The sequence below is a fragment of the Magnolia sinica genome, chromosome 19 (assembly GCF_029962835.1).
Source record: "Magnolia sinica isolate HGM2019 chromosome 19, MsV1, whole genome shotgun sequence".
Classification (NCBI taxonomy): domain Eukaryota; kingdom Viridiplantae; phylum Streptophyta; class Magnoliopsida; order Magnoliales; family Magnoliaceae; genus Magnolia; species Magnolia sinica.
Window position 1 is genome coordinate 31,919,829 of NC_080591.1, and position 23,446 is coordinate 31,943,274.

General features: G+C 36.4%; 2 non-coding genes across 2 annotated transcripts; one reads left to right on the top strand and one right to left on the bottom strand.

Annotated features, from left to right (window-relative positions):
* The first annotated feature begins 2,276 nt into the window (after positions 1-2,276).
* On the top strand, positions 2,277-2,383 carry LOC131235759 (small nucleolar RNA R71). Its single transcript, XR_009166281.1, has one exon. It is a non-coding gene; the product is annotated as a small nucleolar RNA R71 (small nucleolar RNA).
* A 3,065-nt stretch (positions 2,384-5,448) lies between these two features.
* On the bottom strand, positions 5,449-5,555 carry LOC131235801 (small nucleolar RNA R71). The gene has a single exon (XR_009166322.1). It is a non-coding gene; the product is annotated as a small nucleolar RNA R71 (small nucleolar RNA).
* Between the last annotated feature and the right edge of the window lie 17,891 nt (positions 5,556-23,446).

The following is a 23,446-nucleotide window of genomic DNA, read 5'->3' on the forward strand; positions in this document are numbered from 1 at the left end:
GTTGGCACAAATTCATTTTCCGTATTGGCTACGATGGTGATCCTGGAATTCTTGGTTACCACTTGAATTGGACTCACCCATTGGCTATCAGATATAAGGTATATGATACCCACATCCAACAACTTTAATGCCTCGATTTTAACCATCTCTTTCATGTTTGGATTTGACTGGCGTTATTGTTGTCTAGATGATTTCACATTATCATTGATGTGAATGCGATGACTACAACTCAAAGGTTTGATTCCTCCACCCAAGGGCTCCTTTGTGTTCCATGAGAGTAAAAATAAGCATACTCTGTTGTTCCTTATCTAAGTGGGAAGAAATCATCATCAGATATGTTTCATCTTGACCCAAGTAAACATATTTAAGATCAGTGGGTAATGGTTTTAAGTTAAGCTTCGATGCCTTGACACTAGATGACAGAGACTTTATATTGGTTTGGGGCAGTTTTTTAAATTTCGGCCTTGACCGGTTAGTTTCAAGTACTAGTATAGTGTTAGCAAGGCATCCATCTCTCTAATCATATCATCATCTAAATCAGAGGAGTCGGCCAAGCATGTCTCTAGAGTATTAGAGTATTGAGTTAAAAATGATTTATCTTTTATGAATGAGTCAATCAAGTTTACTTCGTGGGCATCATCAACATCCTTGGGTTATTTGCACATATCAAATATATTCACCTCTAATGTCATGTTTTTGAAATTTAATTTCATGTTCCCATTCCTACAAATAATGATGGAATTTGATGTTGCTAGGAATGGCTGACCAAGGATGACGGGAATTTGAGCACTCATATCAATGATGGATTGAGTATCCAAAACAATAAAATCTACTGGATAGTAGGATTTATTGACTTGGACTAACACATCCTTTATCATTTCCCTCGGTATATGAATTGAATGATCAACAAGTTGAAGTGTGGTCCTAGTGGGTTTTAATTCACAATGGGCAAGTTGGTCATAAACCGAGAATGAAATCATATTTACACTCGCCCCCAAGATAAGTAGTGCATGCTCTATCCGATAATTCCCAATCACACAAGAGATGGTTGGGCTACCAGGATCTTTATATTTTTGTGGCACATCTCGCTTGAGGATGGCAATCACTTTTTCTGTCATAAAATATTTCTTTTAAATGTTTTTTCGTCTCATAGCCGTAGAGAGATCTTTCAGAAACTTGGCATATGATGGGATTTGTTTTATAGCATCCAATATAGGAATATTGATATTCACCTATTTAAGCACCTCCAAGACATCCTGAGTGTTAGACAGAGGTTTTGGTGAAATCAACCTTTGAGGGAATGGAGCAAACAACTTATACTCTTTTTCTAGTTCTTTCTCATGCGTAACATGTCTAGGTCCATCATTCCTCTCAGATTCTTCTGAATCCTTTGGCTTCTTAGCCTTATTCAGGATATTTTTATCAATTATCTTATCACTTATATGAGTGGTGATAGACTCTCCATATGGTGGTTCAAAGAGCTTTGGTGACTTAATTCATATTATTGTTTGGGGTTAGGTAGAGGTTGGGTTGGAAGAGTCCATTTCTTTCTAACAGCTAGTTGTGACTTAATTCTTTGGATAAACGATGCGAACACTCTCAATGATGTTTTGATATCCTGGAATGCTTGTAACATATTTTGGTTGAATTTCTCTTGGTTTTGAATGAATTTCTTAACTGTATCCTCTTGGGGTCTTTTCTGATTTAATGGATTGAAATTTGTTGGAAAAGCTCCTTGAGAATTTCTTTCTATATTAATGGTGTCCCATTCCTCCAACTAAAGTTTGGATAGTTCCTCCAACTGGGATTATACATGTTTGAGATGGGGGAGCTGAATGACCTTTGATAATTATTCACGACATTAGATTTCTCGTGTAAATAACTCTTGGAATGCAGGAATTGTAGGACAATCATGCGTCAAGTATATGTTAGTAGCACAAATACCATAAATAATTTCAATGATTTCGAAGGGTTTGATCATTTTTACTTTCTTTAGTTTCATGGCCTCAACTTTTCTTATGAGATTGGCCACCCTATCATTCACATCAACTTCATCCCTTAAGACATACATTCCTCCCTTCTCTCTAGAATGAGTTGGCCTGGAATTAGTGGGCTTAAATGAGGTATCCCATGATTGCTCATTTTCAGCATGTATATCGAAATAATACCACGTATAATCGTTGTTCATGAATTCTCCATTGAACATCAATTTTACAAATTGGTGCATGGGTGAAGTCGGTCTATCGTAGAAAAAGCTAATTACCCACTAAGGTTCGTATCCATGATGCGGGCATGAATTCAAAATATCCTTGAACCTCTCCCAGCATTGGAAGAAGGTCTCTTCCTCTTTCTGAGAAAAATTCATGATCCCCCTCCTCACAGTATTGGTATTATGAATCGGGAAAAACTTTTTAAGGAACTCCCAGGTCATCTCAGTGCATGTCCCAATAGATCTCGACCTCAAGGAGTGTAGCTAAGACTTAGATTTATCCTTCAAAGATAAATGTTGATAAGTTGTAGGATTGGTTCAATCTCATCAAATTCCTTGAGATGTAGATATAGACTTTTAGAGTCAAGTCCATGAAACTTTGAGAGTAGTTGGATCACTCGTGTCTTGAAATCCATGTTTCTTGCAGTGTATGAAAACACCATGCAAGAAGCTGTACTCGCCCTATTTGGTTGTAAGTAATCATGTAAAGTTCTAAGTGGAGGAGCATTATGTACATCATTCTCGTCTTCTAGCTCTTTAGCGGGATGGTGAGGTTGATTTGCAGCCATACTTTTTGTTAACGCAGCGGATCTCAAGGTGTGTCTAATCCGGTGATGGATAAGCATACCTTCGACTAATCCTCCTTCACTTAAGAGACGTAGAGTGTTGTTACTTACCCACTTGGGCATGAAACACTCTAACTCTCCAGTATAAACTAAAACCTACTTTAGAAAAAGAAAATTACAGAAAAATAAGAAATCGAAAAATACTATAGCAATAAGAGATAGACTTGACTCAACTTGGCCCGAGCCGGGTCCGATCAACTCAAACCGAGGAGGTTTTGAATTTCCTGATTTAAATGCTGCACAATGCAACTCAGACCCCTCAAAAACTGACTTCTTTTTTATTCATGGAATGAATGGCCCACTATTGAGGGTCAAATATTGCATATTAGACCCCATTTATTACATGGATTTACGAACATGGTATTGTTTAACGGCTCAATTTAATCGTGTTTGTGATGCAAGGTGTATTTACGAGCTTGGACTGAAAAAAGGTGCTAAATGCATGGATTTGATGCTCCAGAATCACCAAGGCAAGGGAGGCTGACCCACAGGAAGAAGAGAGAGGATCTGAGCTGGAGACGTGGGACGCCAAGAAGAGCAAGAAGGAGAGAGAGAGTTTCGGCCGGCTGGTTCCGTTTCTTCCCTGTTTTCTTTAGTTTTAATTGTTTTCTTTTAAAGATGTTTAGCCTAATCATGTCTATGAGTGGCTAAACCTCTTAGCTAGGGCTAAGAGGTGAAGCTTGTAGCGAGATGGGAGACTCTATTTTATGCTTTTAATTTAATTTAAATTTATGAACTGAATTTGATTTTAGTTTGATTATTAAGGGAATGTTTTTAGTCTTTAATGGTCTGTTGTGACTGAAATTATAATGGGTCTGCAATGGTTTTGAGCGTGTTCCTTTCCTTTTTTATGTTTGTGACGTCAGGAAGTCCTATTGTTCACCATCGTCTCCTGAGCATGGTTGGATGACAGTACCCTTCTTAACCTTCATACATTGTTGATTGATTAGTAATTAGTTTAATTCTGTTGTTTACTCTGTCTCATGGGCATGATTTGGTGATGGAATCCATTCTAATTCATATACCTTTCATCTCTTAAAACTATATCAAAGGAAGTTCAGTCTTGATTTTCATGAAGATGGGACTCTAAGTCCAGTTGAGTTCTTGAAACAGGCATAAGATCTCCCTGATCTCTACAAGTGGATCCTCTGAATCCCTAGTTCCTTTCCCTGAATTGTTTAAGTTTTAGATAATTATTTCATCATTATTCCTCAAATTACACTCGATTTAGATTTCATCTCATTCTAGTTCTAATTCTAGTTAGTTTCAGATTACGTACAGGTTTCAGTCCCTTGGGATTCGACCTCGATCTCACCGAGTTTATTACTACATCACAACCCTATACTTGGGGAGTGAACAAGTTTTTGGCGCCGTTGCCGGGGACTGATGGTTACGCTTTTTGAAATTAATTAGTTTTGAGATTAGTTTAAGATTAAGATTTTTCTAACCTTAGATTTTTTATTTTTTTTCCTGATTTTTAGAAACTAACTTATTTTTTCCATTTTGTAGGATTCTGAGATAGGTTTCTAAATTGGTAATTTCTTTCTTAATTTCTTCCTTGCTATTTCTAAATTAGGATTTATTTTTTTAGCAAGTTTCTAAATCTAACTCTTTTAGAATCTAACTTTGTTTGTTAATTTTTTTAAAAAGAAATTTTCTACTTATAGACTTTTTGTTTAGAAACTAACCTTCCTATTTTATAGGCTTTTAAGATAGAAATTTCTAATTCGGTAAGCTCTTTTTCTACTTTCTATTTTTCAGATCTCTTTTAGTAACTTACTTTCTAGTTTAGGACTTTCTAATTTATTTTAGAAATTTCCACTTTCTTTTAGGAATTTCTTCTTTTAGAAACTAGTTTACTTCTATATTTCTTTTTAAGGATTTTCTAATTTTAGACATTCTCTTTAGAAACTGACTTGTTTTGTTTTCTTTTACAGGTTTTTAACTTAGGGACTCCAATTTGGTAACTTCTTTCCAACCCTCTCTTTCTTTCTAGATTTTCTTTTCCTTTCTTAGGAATAGGTTTCGAATTTGATTGAGGGCTGCGAGTGTTTCATGCCCAAGTGGGCCCGTGACAACACTCGACGTCTCTTTACTGAATGAGGATTGGTTGAGGGGTTGACTATCCATCGTAGGACTAGAAACCACTCAAAATTCCCTGAGTTAATTGAAGTGATGGCTGAAAACCAACCTCTTCTACCCCAACCTAGGGTAAAGGACATTCAGGATGAGAATGAGGTGCATCAAGCACCCCCGCCTTGTACTTTACGAGATTATTTACAACCAGCGGGGGTGAGTACGCCCTCATGCATGATTTTTTCTAAAAATACATGACATATGGACATCAAGCCAGGGGTTATCCAACTCCTTCCTAAGTTCCATGGGCATGAATCTAAAGAACCATATCTACATTTGAAAGAGTTTAATGAGATCATAGCTACTTTATATTTTCAAAATGTGTCTGAGGACACAGTCAGGCTGAAACTCTTTCCTTTTTTCTTGAAGGAGAAGACTAAGCCGTGTTTACATTCACTGCATCCTAAATCCATTGGCACATGGAATGATATGTAGAGGGAATTTATAAAGAAAAATTTTCCACATCATAAAACAATTACCCTTAGAAAAGCAATCATGAACTTCACCCAAAAGGAGGATGAAACATTTTACCAATGTTGGGAAAGGTTCAAGGATTTGGTCAGTTCATGCCCACAACACGGTTTTGAAACGTGGCGCATTACAAATTTTTTCTACGATGAACTGACATCTTCCATGCTCCAAATGGTCGAGACAATGTATAATGGAGAATTCATTAATAAAAATGTCGATGAGGTATGGGATTACTTGGATAGTCTTGCTGAAAAAATACAATCATGGGATTATTACCCAAAATCGAACACCACGTCTAGGCCGACTCAATCTAAGGAGAAAGGTGGATTGTATCTCTTGAAAGAAGAGGATGATCTCAAGTATAAAGTGACTATGCTTATAAGAAAATTTGAGGCCATGGAAGGAAAGAAGGATAAGGTTAATGAAAGTGTTTGCGGCATCTGTGATTACAACATTCACACAACTGAAAATTGTCCTACAATACCTGCCTTTCGAAAAGTGTTGAATGAACAATCCAATGCTGTAAATATTTATCAAAGACCTTTCAATGGACCGACCTCTAATACGTACAATCCTGGTTAGAAAAATCATCCAAACTTTAGTTGGAGAAATGGATAAACTGCTACCCCTCAAGGTTTCTTCATTCAAATTCCAAATCAAGGGAAACCTCAAGAGGATCCAGTTCAAAAACATATTCGAGAACAAGAGCTACTTAATCAAAATTCGACACAAGCGTTTCATGATGTCCACACAGCATTAGGAACGCTTGCGTCGTCTATTCAAAGGATAGAGTCACAATTAACAAGTGGAGGGACAGGGATGCTTCTTGCTCAACCTCTCCCCAATCCCAAACCCTAATATGAAATAAGTGACCCTAGCTCTTCAAATCAAATGGAGCACGCTAAGCTATCACCACTCTTAGGAGTGGGAAGATCATTGATAAAACCCTTCCGGTTAGGCCCGAAAAGCCTCAAGAACCAGAAGAGGACAACAATGATGGACCTAGTGATGCCCCACAAAAATTAGAACCGGAACTTCTAGAAAAGCCAGTTGCTCCATTTTTCCAACGGTTGGTCACACCAAAACCTCTCTCTAACTCTTAGGATATCCTAGAGGTGTTGAAACAAGTGAAGGTCAACATTCCTCTACTTGATGTCGTAAAACAGATACCTTCATATACCAAATTCCTGAAAGACTTATGCACGACCAGACGATGGTAGAATATTCAAAAGAAGATCTCCTTGACCGAGAAAGTGAGTGCCATCTTAAAGTAAGACGTGCCACAGAAATTCAAAGATCCCGGTAGCCCAATCATATCATGTATAATCGGGGACCATCGAATTGATCATACACTTCTTGACTTAGGAGCAAGCGTTAATTTGATTCCCTACTCGGTATACAGACAGTTAGGTTTGGGGAATTAAAACCCACCCTAACCACACTACAACTTACTGATCACTCTGTTCGTGTACCAAGAGGGATAATTGAGGATGTGTTGGTCCAAGTTGATAGATTTTACTACCCTGTAGGTTTTATCATCCTGGACACCGAACCCATCAATAACATGAGCACTCAGATTCCCGTCATTCTTGGTCGCCCATTCCTTTCTACTTCAAACGCAATTATCAATTGCAGGAATGATGTCATGACTATGTCTTTTGGGAATATGACATTGGAGTCAAACATCTTTTTCAATAACGGCAGAAACTTAGAGGATGATGACAATTTCCACAACATTAACATGATTGACTCTTTAGTGGAAGATACGACACCTCTGACCTTATCCTCTGACCTTCTAGAGATGTGCCTGGCCCACTCACATGATTTTGATGATGACATGATTAGGGAGACGTATGCCTTGCTTGATACTGCACCGGTACTTGAAGTTAACCGGTGGAGGCCACAATTTGAAGAATTGTCACAAACTGATGTAAGGCCTCTACTGTCTAACCTCAAGCCACCGAAGCTTGACCTAAAACCTTTACCCTCTGATTTGAAATACGCATATTTAGGTCAAGATGAGACATACCTAGTGGTGATCTCTGCCCATCTAGAGAAAGAACAGGAGAGTATGCTCATATCTACTCGCATTGAGCATAAGGGAGCCCTTGGATAGACGATAGCGGACCTCAAGAGAATCGACCCCTCGATTTGTACTCATCGCATATATCTTGAGGATAATGCGAAGACCGCTTGGCAATCATAATGTAGATTAAATCCAAACACGAGGAAAGTGGTTAAGGCCGAGGTTTTTAAACTATTGGATGTGGGTATCATATACCCCATATCCGATAGTCAATGGGTGAGTCCAACTCAGGTGGTTCCTAAGAAGTCCGGGATCACCATCGTAGCCAATGCCAATAATGAACTCGTGCCAACTAGAGTTACTGCTGGTTGGAGAATGTGCATTGACTACAGGAAGCTGAATACCGTCACGAGGAAGGACCACTTTCCTTTGCCCTTCATTAATAAAATCTTAAAAGGCTAACTGGTCATTCCTAATACTGTTTCCTTGACGGGTATTCGGCCTACAATCAGATTGAAATCGCCCCTGAGGACCAGGAAAAGACCACATTTATATGTCCCTACGACACCTTTGCCTACAGAAAGATGACATTCGGATTATGTAATGCCCCTGCCACCTTTCAGCGATGTATTATGAGTATCTTTTCTGACATGGTGGGGAAATATCTAGAGGTCTTCATGGACAATTTCTCTATTTTCGGTTCATCTTTCAGCAAGTGCTTAGAGAGTCTTAAATATGTGCTGAAAAGATGTGAAGAAAAGAACTTGGTACTTAATTGGGAGAAGTGTCATTTCATGGTTCATAAGGAAATTGTTCTTGGACATATTATCTCATTGAAAGGAATCGAGGTGGATAAGGCAAAGATTGATCTTATCTCTAACCTACCTCCACCCAAGAACATACAGGATGTGCGATCCTTCTTAGGATACACTGGGTTTTACAGAAGATTCATAAAGGACTTTAGTCTCATTTCTCGTCCTTTATGTAATCTACTTGAAAAGGATGCACCATACGAGTGGATTGAGCCATGTCAGGAAGCTTTCACTAAGCTTAAGGGCATGTTGACTAGTGCACCCATCATACAACCACTCGACTGGGACATTCCTTTTGAACTTATGTGCGATGCGTCTGATTATGCTCTTGGGGCGGTTCTAGGCCAGCAAAAAGATAAGAAACCTTTCGTTATTCATTATGCGAGTAAGACTTTAAATCCTGCCCAAGTGAACTACTCGACTACGGAAAAGGAACTCTTGGTCGTAGTATTCGCTTTGGACAAATTTCGATCATACTTGATTGGATTCAAGATCATTATTTACACTGATCATGCGGCGCTCAAGTATCTTCTGTCTAAGAATGATGCTAAGCCCTGCCTGATATGATGGATTCTCCTACTTCAAGAATTTAACATAGAAATAAAAGATAAAAAGGGAGTAGAGAATGTAGTGGCTGACCATCTTTCTTGCCTTAATCCCTCTGATTCCCTTGAAACGACACATATCAATGACATGTTTCCTGATGAACAATTGTCCAGAGTCTCTCATTCACCTTGGTTCGCTGATATTGATAATTATCTTGCCACAAGTTCCATACCGACACATTGGACTGCACAAGATAAGAATAAATTTTTCATCGAGGTGCGCAACTTTTTCTAGGATAATCTATATTTATTTAAATATTGCCCAGACCAAATCTTAAGGAGATGTGTGCCAGACGTTGAGCATCAGAGTGTCATCTCTTTCTGTCATTCACAGCCTGTGGTGGTCACTTTTCTGCCAAAAAGACCACAGCCAAGATTTTGCAGTGTGGCTTTTACTGGCCCACTATGTTCAGGGACACTCATGAGTTTTGTAAAGCTTGTGAGCGTTGTCCCGTCAAAATATGATGCCCTTGAATCCCATTCTTATCATCGAGGCATTTGATTGCTGGGGCATTGATTTCATGGGCCTATTCCCTCAATCTTTTGGAAATCTATATATTTTGCTCGCTGTAGACTATGTCACTAAATGGGTTGAAGCGATTCCGTGTCGGAATAATGACCATCGCACGGTCATTAAATTCCTAAAAGAGAACATCCTTTCTCGATTCGGAACGCCTCGAGCTATCATTAGTGATGGGGGCTCACACTTTTGTAATAGGCCATTCGAGAGTTTAATAAAGAAATACGATATCTCTTATAAGGTAAGCACCCCATATCACCAACAGACAAGTGGGCAAGTTGAGATTTTCAATTGGGAGATTAAACACATTTTGGAGAAAACGGTTAATCCTGACCGTAAGGATTGGTCAATTTGATTGACTGATGCCTTATGGGCTTACCGCACTGCGTTTAAAACCCCTATTGGAATGTCTCCCTTTAGACTTGTCTATGGGAAGGCTTGCCACTTACCTATAGAGTTAGAACATAGAGCCTACTGGGCAATAAAAAAATTGAATTGCAATCTAGACAACGCTGGCTCGCTACACAAACTTCAGTTGAATGAATTCGAAGAAATCCGGAACGATGCATATAAGAACTCGAGAATTTATAAGGACAGAATGAAGGCATTTTATGACCAACGTATTCTATGAAAATCATTCACACCTGGTCAGAAAGTCCTTTTGTATAATTCTCGATTACATCTCTTTCCAGGTAAGCTTCGATCTCGTTGGACTGGCCCTTACATTGTGGTCACTACGTATCCTCATGGGGCCGTTGAGATAAGAGATCCTGACAATGGCAAGGAGTTTAAAGTAAATGGACATCGCTTAAAGCCATTTGTCAAGAAATTTGATTCAGAGGACATGTCCATACCTCTGATTGATCTTGTTTACCAGGATTGATCTCCTACTCTGATGGAGGTATAGGTAGGTTTTCTATTTTCATAGGACTAGGGTAGTTTGCTTTATGTTGTTCTAAGTTAATTTGCTTTCTACATTGTTTTAGGATAGTTTTCTTTTGTTGGTTTCTTTCTTATGCTGACTTGCTTTCATGCTGAGATCTTTGTGTAAAAACTTCTTGAATCCCTCGTCTAGGTACAATCTTCCCATCACTTCTCATTTACTTTCATTGTCTCATGTACATTGCAATCATATCTTTTACAATGAGGACAATGTAGATTTTTAGTTGGGGGGTGGGAGATTAGGCTACCTAATCAGTGTTTTCTTGGTCTTGAGCAGAAATTGTGAAAATTTTTAAATTTTTATAGAATTTCGTATGAATTTGAAGTGATTTTGATGACCATCTTGGATTTAGACTTACAAGATACATGATGTTGGTGATTTATGTCTCTTGGATTTAGTTGTTTGATAGATTTCACAGTTGAGAGCGACTTATCAATCCATGATTAGAAGTTTTAAACATTGATTGAATCATAATTTTACATGTCACATCTCGCTTACACATTAAGGTTTCAGTCGATATTGAAGGATTAACTTGGTAATTACTAAACATGAAATGAACCAACCTGAGAAAATTAAATGGATTGGGTGTATGATCTTCACCATAGGTTTGCTCCCTATAAGTGAGGATTCAATTCCCCATGGATGATATGTAAAAAAGGGTTGGGTGTACAGTCTTCACCATAGGTTTTCCCCCTATAGGTGAAGATCTGATTCCCCTTGACGTTATTATAAAAAAAAGACTCGAAAGACAAAAGAATGATCTGTGTGGTACGTTTAATTTTTAGGTGTTCTGAATGCTCTTGTTACTTACCAATGGTATCATAAAATAGCGAAATGAATTTTAATGATGATAAGCCGAGATTACACTATACACTCATGGAGGTCAATGTTTAGAATTTTTCTAATTGATGGATTAATACTTTGAACTTGATTATGAAGTTTACCGTGCGCTTGAGTCTAGGAGAAAGTTATACCTAACATTCATGAATCTTAGAATTCTTGTATCTGGATTATTTTGCAAAAATCACTCGAGTTTATAGAAATTGTTCTATAATTCTCAACTTACTTTTCACATACTTTGCTCGAGACTAGCAGATGCTGGTTGGGGGTTGTGTTGAGGGTCAAATATTGCATATGAGACCCCATTTATTACATGGATTTACGAACATGGTGCTGTTTAACGGCTCAATTTAATCGTGTTTGTGATGCAAGGTGTATTTATGAGCTTGGACTGAAAAAGGTACTAAATGCATGGATTTGACGCTCCAGAATCACCAAGGCAAGGGAGGCTGATACACAGGAAGAAGAGAGAGGATCTGAGCTGGAGACGTGGGACGCCAAGAAGAGCAAGAAGGAGAGAGAGAGTTTCGGCCGGTTGGTTCCGTTTCTTCCCTATTTTCTTTAGTTTTAATTGTTTTCTTTTAAAGATGTTTAGCCTAATCATGTCTATGAGTGGCTAAACCTCTTAGCTAGGGCTAAGAGGTGAAGCTTGTAGCGAGATGGGAGACTCTATTTTATGCTTTTAATTTAATTTAAATTTATAAACTGAATTTGATTTTAATTTGATTATTAAGGGAATATTTTTAGTCTTTAATGGTCTGTTGTGACTGAAATTACAATGGGTTTGCAATGGCTTTGAGCGTGTTCCTTTCCTTTTTTTATGTTTATGACGTCAGGAAGCCTATTGTTCACCATCGTCTCCTGAGCATGGTTGGATGATGATACCCTTCTTAACCTTCATACATTGTTGATTGGTTAGTAATTAGTTTAATTCTGTTGTTTACTGTCTCATGGGCATGATTTGGTGATGGAATCCATTTTAATTCATATACCTTTCATCTCTTAAAAACTATATCAAAAGAAGTTCAGTCTTGATTTTCATGAAGATGGGACTCTAAGTCCAGTTGAGTTCTTGAAACAGGCATAAGATCTCCCTGATCTCTACAAGTGGATCCTCTGAATCCCTAGTTCCTTTCCCTGAATTGTTTAAGTTTTAGATAATTATTTCATCATTATTCCTCAAATTACACTCGATTTAGATTTCATCTCATTCTAGTTCTAGTTCTAGTTAGTTTCAGATTACGTACAGGTTTCAGTCCCTTGGGATTCGACTTCGGTCTCACCGAGTTTATTACTACATCACCACCCTATACTTGGGGAGTGAACACCCACTAAGATCTTTTGAGGTTGTTGATTCAGGTCTAACTAGGAGCAAGCCTCCCTTCGATGCTAACTCATTAGGGAGGCTGAGTCGACTCGACAATCACAAATTTGATCCAAGCTTAACACATAGACAAAGATGGAATCCCTGACTGACCGTTTTCTCCTCGTTCTCTTGACTATCTTCTTCCTTCTACTATCTCTGAGTATCCATAGATGAAACTGAACAGAAACAACTCTCTCGAAGTGCTCGACTCAGTAGTCAAAATGCATCAGCAACTGAGTCAATCCGACAACATGTTGAGTGTACTAGACTCAACACTAGCCTCGAATCCACTTCTCTGCTCCTCATTTGTTATTCATGTCCTCTCCTCTTCTTCTTTTTTAGCAATAAAACTGGAGGCAACAAAATGCTGTACTCCACCTCATTGAGTTTAAAAGATTTAGCGACTCGGCTTGAGTTAGTGAGTCTAAACTCATTCTTCCTTTATCTCTTTCGTTACTTTATCTTATTTTTTTCTTGTTTATTATGCCTTCTAGGACATCCAGCGTGACCTGAAATCAGCCCAGCCTCGTCCCAAACACGAACAATAACTCGACAGGGAGTCAAGTTAGTCTGACTCGATAGAAATCTACATGCAGGCACAAGCTCCATCTTCTAATTCTTCTTCTCTTCTCATTCTCCTATCTTCTCTCCTCTAGATCAGAGCTCGGACAACCTCACTTCTGGATGATTCGGTTTGGAAATGAGGCTTGACCATGAGCATGCTGCTTAAATTCAAACGAGGAAGAAGCCTCGAGCGATAATGGTAGATTGCAAATAGAAGGGTTTTCTTTTGTCTGATTTTAATGGATGCTTCAGATTGATCATACAGAGCTAATGGAATGGATAAATCGAATCTTAGAGGGAGTTTAGCTGATGGTTTCAAAGGGAGAAGGGTTCGGGTGTTTTTCTCTTTCACATGCAAAAATGGCGAAGAAAATGGGATGTTGTTCGATCCTCTCTTTTATTGCTTACCCTAACTCTCTAGAATCGTTGGATGGAGAATAGATGGTCTAGATTACAGCATGGTGTTTGGTTTCTAGAAGCTACAGAAAAGATAGCCGCATTGGTTTTCTAGCAAGGAAACCCTAATTCATTTGTTATGAACGGAGGGCTAGGATTTCTTTAAAATGGAAAATTAGGATGGAGGAAGATGGAGGCATGCGGATTGCCATACTGCAATGCAATCATTCCATTTTTGGAGAAACACATATGCACAGGTTGATTTATGCTTGATTTCATGTGCACACACATGTATGCTAGCGTGCGAAAAAAGTCATGGTTTGGTCAAAATTAGCTTCTATGAATGATGGATAGTTTAGATCGCTAATATAGACTGAAATGGTTGCCAAATCTAGATCAAATGCATGTTGCCCATTTACATCCCTGCTCGCGTGCCATCCACTTGCGCTCGACACTCTGCGCTCACTCATGAGCAACAATGTGTGAAACTAACAGGGTTTGGTCAAATCCCTTGACCATAGTCGATGGGTGGTTCATATTTCCGTAATGGTTCATGATAGTGGCCCACTGATTGAATAAACCTGCACACTTCATTTGAATTGATGTCGGGTGAGAAATCAGGAAAGTGAGAGAAATCTCTCCCTTTCTTAAAGAACTCAGGTTAACGCTCGGTTTGACCCGAATTCAGGTTTAGTGCAACACGGTTGTGCATGGGATGTGCACACGCACAGACTAAAGTGGGGCCCATAGGGTTGGGTCAAGAGATCCACGGTCAGTGATGAGATAGATCCATAGCTCGGGTGGGCCATACCAAGTGATTTCATGATCAATTATTGATTTCCACCAATCCGACGGTCAATTTTCTTATATGCTTGATCAACACCAATCCAAAGACTTTTAAGGGTCTAAGGACTATCCATATAGTAATTAACTACTGGATTTAAGGTCTAATTCTTATAACCTAATTGCGTATCATCTGTAACTCATTTCTAAGTTGATGATCGATGGATCCGTTCATCCAGTACTAAATATTGATAATGTACGATTATATTTATCTATCAAGGAGATCAGATCTAAAATATAGGTTTCATTGATGTTGCAATGGTCCATTTTGGAAATCAATGGATGGATCGCTTGATCTAAGGATGGAGATATCTTCCAATGGTTGAATTTAGACTCAAATAAAGGTGAATGCATAAGAAAGATAGATTTGAGTTACTAAGTTAGGTCTATATGGTAACAGTTAAGTACTGAAAAGTACGGGGTGTTACAATCTACTCCCCTTTAAGAGAATTTTGTCCCTCAAATTCAGTACTTCTACCATGAATAGGAATTTGAATAATCTAATTTGCAATGTTTTTAAGCATTCACTATTTTCTCATAAATGTTGTTTGTATATACAAATGTATATGACTAACTACCAGAACTGGGGTTGTTACAATCTACCCCCCTTAAACAAGAATCTTTCCATCGAGATTCCATAATGTACATTTCAAGACAAGTAATAAAATTTTATCCTAATGGTGTACTTTATCTCGAATATCTCCATCCGTGTCATCGCAACCTAAATTTCGACAAGCTATATCTAATTTTTTCCCACAACTCTTATACCTCTATTCTAACATGTCTTCTAATATATATAGGTTTCACTAAAGATTAGAAATCTTTTTACTATCTACTAAAAAGATTAGGGATTTTTTTCAATGCTCATCGTAATCACAATTTCCAACAATATTTACTATGATAAGAAGTTTATTCGGGTGACAACTAATATATAAAGAAAATTTTTATTACGAATATTATATCTTTTTTATTATTTTTTATTATTTTTATTTTTTTAACGGTAGTTCTCAACTGTCTAGAATAAAAGATTTTTTTTTTTTTTTATTTTTTGTATTTTTAGTGCTCAGGCTAACATGAATAGACAATTATGATAAGTCTGAGCTTAATACACCAACTTTTGCTTGGCCAGGGTAGTAAATTCATTGGTATCCTTATTTAGCCTTGATGAATATCGATCTTCTACTTGATCAGGGCATTAAGATCATTGTTATCACCAAGGATTTAGAATTTTTGGATCAAACCATGTATACTTCACTTAAACATGATTCTATTAGTCAGAGATCCTGATTATTCTAGACTCCTGGAGAATATCATGTAATTTTCTATTTTCACAATAAGAGTGCTCAGAATCTATGTGAGAAAGACGTAAATGGCCATCACGCTTTCATTGCAAACTCAGATTACCTAATGCACTACCTGAAAATTTCAGGACTAAAATTTCTACATGAAAATTTGAGTTTGAAATTTTCTAAATTTATCCGATTTATCAAATCTAGTCCTAATATGCTTAGTCTAGGGTTGAAAATTTACCCAAAGATCTATAAATTCACTTCTAGTTATTTCTAATTGCTGGAATTTGTGCAAAATATTGTTTCTAGTTAAAGAGATGTCTTATGGAATTCAAATTTTAATTCCTAATAAGTTTCCTTGAAGATTAAGTTTATGGAGTGCTTATGTTTGATTTAATGTATAATATGGTGGGTAATAAATTTCCCACGATGCCTAAGTTTATTTCATTTTCTGATTATTGTGACAATGTTATTTCTAACAGAGAAATTTTTTGGGAAATTTCAAATTTCAAAATTCTAAAAAATGTTACTTAAGAGTCAAGTTCAAGGAATGTTATTTTTATTTATTATTTATTTTTTTATTTATCGTAATTATATCATAGTGGGCACTTATTCTCCTATAACATCTAAGTTCAATGACAATCCAAAAAAATTTTCAAGGAGCCTGAAATTTGTGTTTCTATGTCCACAAAATATCTTATTTCTAAGGGAATTTCACATAGTTCAAGTCTCTAATTTCATCAACATAACTTTTAATCATTTGAGTTTGTATAAGTCCTTTCCTCAAGGCCTGGTTTGTTTAAATTCCACTTTGATACTATCTTCTAACACCCCGATTTTCATAACCCAAGTTTAATACTCGTTTCCTGAAATCCTGAGGGTTAACCATTAAAGATAGCCCACATTTCACATATAAATTATATATATATATATATATATATATAGTGAGAATTGCAACGGAAGAGAGACATGTCAAGTATAAAGGAAAAGTTTAAATACACATTCAAGATATACAAGTGGCTGCCCATAGGGCTTATACAAATCAATGTCTCAACATTAACAAATATAATAAAGAAATAATTTAACTCATGAAAGTGAATAAAATGCAAGTAGACTTAAGCTACAAGATCACACAAATTCTCTTGAGGCAGATACATCCATACATCCAAGATATTTGTCTCCTACTCCTCATCATTCTAAAATAAGTATCGTTCAAATCACCTTCACCATCTGTATGGTTGTATATTTCAAAGCATGAGTGGCCAACTCAGTGAGAAGTTCCCTCAAGATTAGACAACATCACATTAGTCAAGTATAATTTAAACAAGAAAACATGCTAAACAATTTACTATGCAATCTTATTTAAATACATGGATGCATGAAATGCACATCAGCCTAGGGATGCTCATCTAGCTGGCTTTGGAAAAAACCCATGAGTGTGGTAAAACCTACATGCAAGTGGCTAGTCACCAGTGAAAGCACACCAAGTAGGGGCTCAAGTGATAAGCTCATAAAAATTGGATTGATCGATGGTGGTCTGGGAGCTAGTAAAACATACCATGACAAATGATACATGTTATGACATCCAGGATTAGCCATCAATTATCATCTATATGCCATAAAATGCATGATTAGCCCAATTGTTATTGTTCAATTTTGAATAACTATTTTAAGTAAGACGAAATGTCACTATGGGGGGCTCGTCACTAACATGAGCCGTCAACTTGGGCATAGTGTCCCATATCATCATCCCTGGCTCATGAGACTCCAACACCTATGATGTTTAATGGTAACCTCTTTACTTAGTGATAAACCATAATTCAACAAGTAGAACTTACCATCACAAGGTTATACAAAAATAATCCATCATGAGCCAGATTGGGTAAAAAGTCCATCCAAGGACATGACAAAAAGGGGTTAACCTAAAATCCACATAATCACAAATGATCTACAATATGGTAAGTCCACAATAAAATCCCATTTAATTTATTAGACAAAAATATCCACTAGTTCGAGGGACCATTCTATATAGGTAATCACAATCATTCAAGTTCACATCCTAATTCTGGATATACATACATAAATTGAGTTTCCCACTAATTGATGTGACAATTCAAGCTTCATAAACAACCATAAGTATGAGAAAATATTCATATGCAATATGTAAGTGTTTATACTAGATAAATGTTGAGCATATGAATTGAGAATCTATTCCAATAACCAACACAAGTAATCATGAAATAAAACTAACAATTACCAATCAAAATTAAAAGGTGAAACTATCACTTAGACTAACATGAAAGCGGAGAGCCAAGGGGAAAGGTAATCACCTTATAAATCGAATTGCCAACTAATGTTGCTAGGAAATGCACGCGCTCATAGAATCGAATCTGACCATGACTTGTGAAATTGTACTATTACATCCCAGCTTTATAAACTATCTATGGTTAAGATTATAACTTAAGGTTTGGATTACTTAGATTTTGGGTTTTAATGCAGAACTAGGACAATTGATTTATGGTCTAGATTAATCCTAGTACAATTCTAAAAAAAGGGTTTAGAGATTAACTCATGTCTCGAGATAGAGTTGAATTAGCCCAATCTGGACTCGATCAACTCAAATCGAGGAGGGCTTGAATTTCTAAAATTAATTGATTCACAATGCAACTCATGTAAGTGTTATGGTTTCCTACTCCTTTGGTTGTCAAATTTTATGGTGCCAAAAACACAATCTGTGTCTTGTGTAGCATGTTGATTTATATGATCAAGACACTGCATCACAATGCTTTAAGTTAAGAAAGAATGGTGATCTACTTCAAGAAATGTAAGGTCAAGTACTTTGTCCACTTCTGTAAGTTTCAATGTTCAGAGTTTTTAAAGCTACATCGAAAATACTAGTGCTTGTTCAAGACTCAAGATAATGTTCAACTAGATAAAGTACAACTCAAGAATGAAAAATACAAGCTTGAGAAGATCTCAAGTTCAAGTTACATCATGTAGAGATCTCAAGCTTTACAATCTTCAAAGGTCAACCATCATCTGAAGAAATGAAGTTTCAATGTTCATACTTCATATCCCGGGTATGAAAGACCTTAGATTGACCTTCGGGTAGGTCATTTTGTATACATAATTCAAATTGAATCACTTTATATGAAATTGGACTGTTCTAAGACTAGTCCTAAACTTTGTTCGAATAGTCCGAAAACTGGCTCGACCAGTCTAAGAAATTTCAAGACCAGTCCTAAGTTGTTGTAAATTTTCAGAATTTTTTGGTTAAGCTATGACCAATCCTGGAGTCTGCTCGACCGGTCGTGTGAATAGTGCATGACTGGTTCACGACCAGTCCATCAGCTACGACTCAAACTACAACAACAAATTCTGGTTCCTCACAACAGGTCATAAGCAGGTCACGACCAGTCATGGAGGGTTCACGATCAGTCGTGGATAACTAGTCGTGAAATGGTTTTATCCGATCGCGCTCAAGATTTCAAAATGTTGTTGGTCCTACGACCAGTCGTAGTGTCCTTAGGACCAGTTGTAGATGCGATTTCTGCAACTATATATAGAGCACAAATTTTAGAGTTTAATATTGAATTAAAGTAAAATCAAGGCATCACTCTGAGATAAGTTTGTGTTCTTTTTAAGCTAGATTGTGCATATTTAATATTCTCTTTTGTTAGCTTTGTCGATTTGATTTTTTTGTCTATATTCCAAACTGATTTGAAAGAGGAATTGTTGTATTCCTTCTTCTTGGAATCAAATTCAAATAGAGCTAGCCCAACTAGTTTAATTTAAAATCAATTAGAACCTAGAACCATTTCTTAAGTGAGTATTGGACATTGAACTTCTACATTCGAACTTCTACTCCGACTTGGTTCTTCTGGGCTGCAACAAAAGGAGAAATCCATGTATCTTACATTTATGTAAATCTTCTATGATTTTGGTTTCTTTGAGATTAAGCCAGAAAAATCTCAATCTATTGGTTATCTGAGGAGAGCTAGAAAACTCAGAAGTGGGGGTTTTTGAATTGTGTAAGCCCATTTGAAAGACACAATTGTGAAGGTTTTGGGTGAACCAGAGAAAAACTTATTTTCATAGTGAATGCTAATATCCACTGTGTGAGGATATTAGGAGTGGAGTAGCAAGCTGTGTGGCTGTTGTTTAACAATTGGTGTACACACAGGCGAACTATAACTCTTTGTGTTTTGTGGATGTGTAATTTATTTTCTATATCTTTTATCATTCAAATTTGTGGGATGTATGTGTGGATGTGAATGTTGTAATATTTACATTTCAAGCATTGTGGGGAATGTTGTAATAGTTTATAATTTATTTCTTGCTATTTTCTTTATTTCCTTTCAGTTTGAGTTTTTGATATTCAAATTGTTCTAGTAAGGTTGTCTTACCATAAACCCTTGGTTTTTATGGTGCAAGGTTGTCCTCAGAACAACATTAGTATCAATATTTCTATTTGAGGTTGCTTTACATTTCCATATTGTAATTTGTTTAAAGTGTTATCTTTTCTTTATTCATTTAAATTCCGCTGTTAAAGTTTTAATTTGGCATAGTCCTATTCACCCCCCCCCCCTCTAGGACTCATAACTAGGCCTTTTCAAGTGGTATTAGAGCCTAATAGCTCATTCTAATTGCTATATTTTTTGGATTTAATTCCTGAGCTAATCGATCTAAGCTATTTTTAAGATGTCAAATTTTGATAGCCTTTCAGTCACTAGGCCTCCACCATTTGATGGCTCCAACTATGCCTATTGAAAAGCTAGGATGGTGATTTTCCTTAAATCCATGGATGAGAGTGTGTGGCAAGCCACAATGACTGAATGGACCCCTCCTACCACTGAAGTAACTGGTATCAATGGTTCAAAATCAATGAGAGTAACACCTTATTTCTCTTAGACCACTCTTTAGAAAAATGAGAGTAGTGCCAATGCAAAAGCACTAAATGCAATCACTTGCCCACTATCATCAGATGAATTCAAAAGAATTATATCCTGTGATACTGCAAAGTAACCTTGGGATTTTTAGAAATGACACATGAGGGTACATCAATTGTTAAGAAATTTAAAGTCCAACTCTTCACAACCAAATTTGAGAAAATACATATGGAGGAAAATAATATGTTCATGGACTTTTATACAAGATTAAATGACATTGTAAACTCTATGTAGGGTCTTGGCAATAAAATCCCAGCAAGTAAAGTGTGTGCAAAGATACTATGCTCACTTCCTGAATGGTTCAATTCTAAGGTAACCGTGATCCAGGAACTTTGTGATACAAACAATATGAGGGTAGAAGAACTAGTTGGATCTTTACAAACCTATGAGTTAAATTTTAAAGCTCCTCAAAGTAAATCTATTGCCCTTAAATCTTCTAAATGTATTTCTCAAGAAAATTCTGATTTAGAAAATTCTAAAGATGATATGGCTCTTTTAGCAAAAAAGTTTTACAAGATTTTCAAAAGTAAAAAGAGAGTTGATTTTCAAAAATCAAATTATAAGAAGAGATCTAAATCTAAATCTAAAACTTAAAAGTCTTTAAAAGATAGTCAATGTTATAACTGCCAAGAATGTGGGCATTTAGCAAACAAGTGTCCTAAAAAGGACAAACCTAAAAAGAAAGGAATGTTGGCTACTTGGGATGAATCTTCTGGTACTGAAGCCTCTTCTGAATTAGAAGATTCTGAAACCGAGTCGGGCAATGAAGTCAAAGCCCTTATGACTCTAGCCAAGTTCACTTTTTCAAATCATGATGATTTAAGTAGTGAAGAAAATCTAAATAGTGATCATGAAAAATGAAGAAGATCTTTAAGATGCTTACAATGCCCTATATAAGGAAAGTTGTAAAATTGCTATAAAACTAAAACTTCAAAAAGAAAAGTTTTTAAAACTTAAAGAAAATTTTGATTCTCTTGCTTTAGAAAAATCCCACATTTCAGATTGTTTTGAAAAATTAAAATGCAATTTAGATTTCAAAACTTCCTTGATTGAAAATCTAAAATCTGAAAATGAAAAACTTAAACTTGAAGTCTCTTCTCTTTTGAGTTTAAAGGATACATGGAAGTATGCCCAAGGTTATCCAAAGTTAGAAAAACTTTTGTCTAGATTAAGAAAATGTGACGACCGATCTGGTTTGGGTTACAATTAAAATTTTTCTCCTAAACAGAAGAATACTTCTCCTAAGTTTGTGAAAGGAGAATCTTCAAACTCAAAAGGAAATAGTTCAAATTAAAAGTTTTCTAAAAATGCTAAAACTTTTCAATCATTCAAACCTAAAAGTAATTATATGAACTATAAAAATCAGAATCGAAACCCTTTAGCTGAAAAGATAGTTGATTTGCTTAAGGAGCTCTTAAAATCCAACTCAGTGGGTCATTCTTATAACAATTACAAATACAAGAAGACCAACTATGTTCCTAAACCCAAAATAGTTATGAAATGGGTTCCTAAGGTTACTTGCTTGGTTGCCCACACGACTTTCAAAGCTTCAAGCCATTTAAAGTGGTACTTAGACAGTAGGACAGTGGATGCTCAAGGCATATGACTGGTGATAAAGGTCTATTCACCAATCTTAAAGACATGGCTGATGGTTCAGTCACATTTGATGATGGTAGCAACTGCAGGATTATTGGCCAAGGTACGGTTCAACTTTTTAACCTCTCTTTATTTGAAAATGTTTTATACGTTGAAGGGTTAAAACACAATCTGTTAAGCATATCTCAAATATGCGATAAAAATCATAGTGTAAAATTTTCTAACCTAGGGTGTGAAATTTTAAACAAAAATGATTCAGTAATATTAACTGGTTATAGAACCTCTAAAAACTGCTATATTGTTAGTGATTCTAGCTCATTTATTCAATCGTGTTACATGGTCCATACTGATGAGACTGAATTATACGCCTTGGACATGTACACTACCATAATCTATATATATTGAGCAAAAGAGAACTGATAAGAGGTCTACCTAAATTACAGAAAGTAGAAAAAGTATGTGGCGAATGCTAGATTGGCAAACAAACAAGGAGTGCTCACAAAAAGGTGGACTCCAATGCCACATCAAAACCTCTCGAACTTCTCCACATGGATCTTATAGGACCAACCAGGATGGAGAGTCAAGGTGGGAAAAAATATATACTAGTGATCGTGGATGATTGTACCAGATTCACTTGGGTAGCCTTTTTAAGGAATAAATCAGAAACCCTTGATGAAGTAAAAAGAGTTCTCAAACGAATCCAAATGGAAAAAGGTTCTTAAGTCTGTAAGATCCGTAGTGATCATGGATCAGAATTTAAGAATAGTAGTTTTGAGAACTTCTATTTCGATCAGGGAATATCACATGAATTCTCTGCACCCAAAACACTACAACAAAATGGAATTGTTGAAAGGAAAAATAGAGTGCTTCAAAAAATGGCAAATGTAATGTTAAATAGTATGAAGCTCCCTAAAAATCTTTGGGCTGAAGCCATAAATACTGCATGCTATATAATCAACCAGGTCTATATAAGAAAATCAAACGGTAAGACGACTTATGAAATATAGTTCAACAAGAAGCCTAGTATTAAATACTTTCAAGTTTTTAGCAGTAAGTGCTATATTTTATGTGACCGTAAAATTTGGGCAAGTTTGACACTAAAAGTGATGAAGGGATCTTTATAGGATATTCCTTGAATAGTCGAGCATATCGAGTATTGAATAAGAGGACCGATGTTATTCAAGAGTTTATTAATGTGGTCATTGACAATCATCTGAATACACCTGTCTTAAGTTCAGATAATGATCAAGTTCTT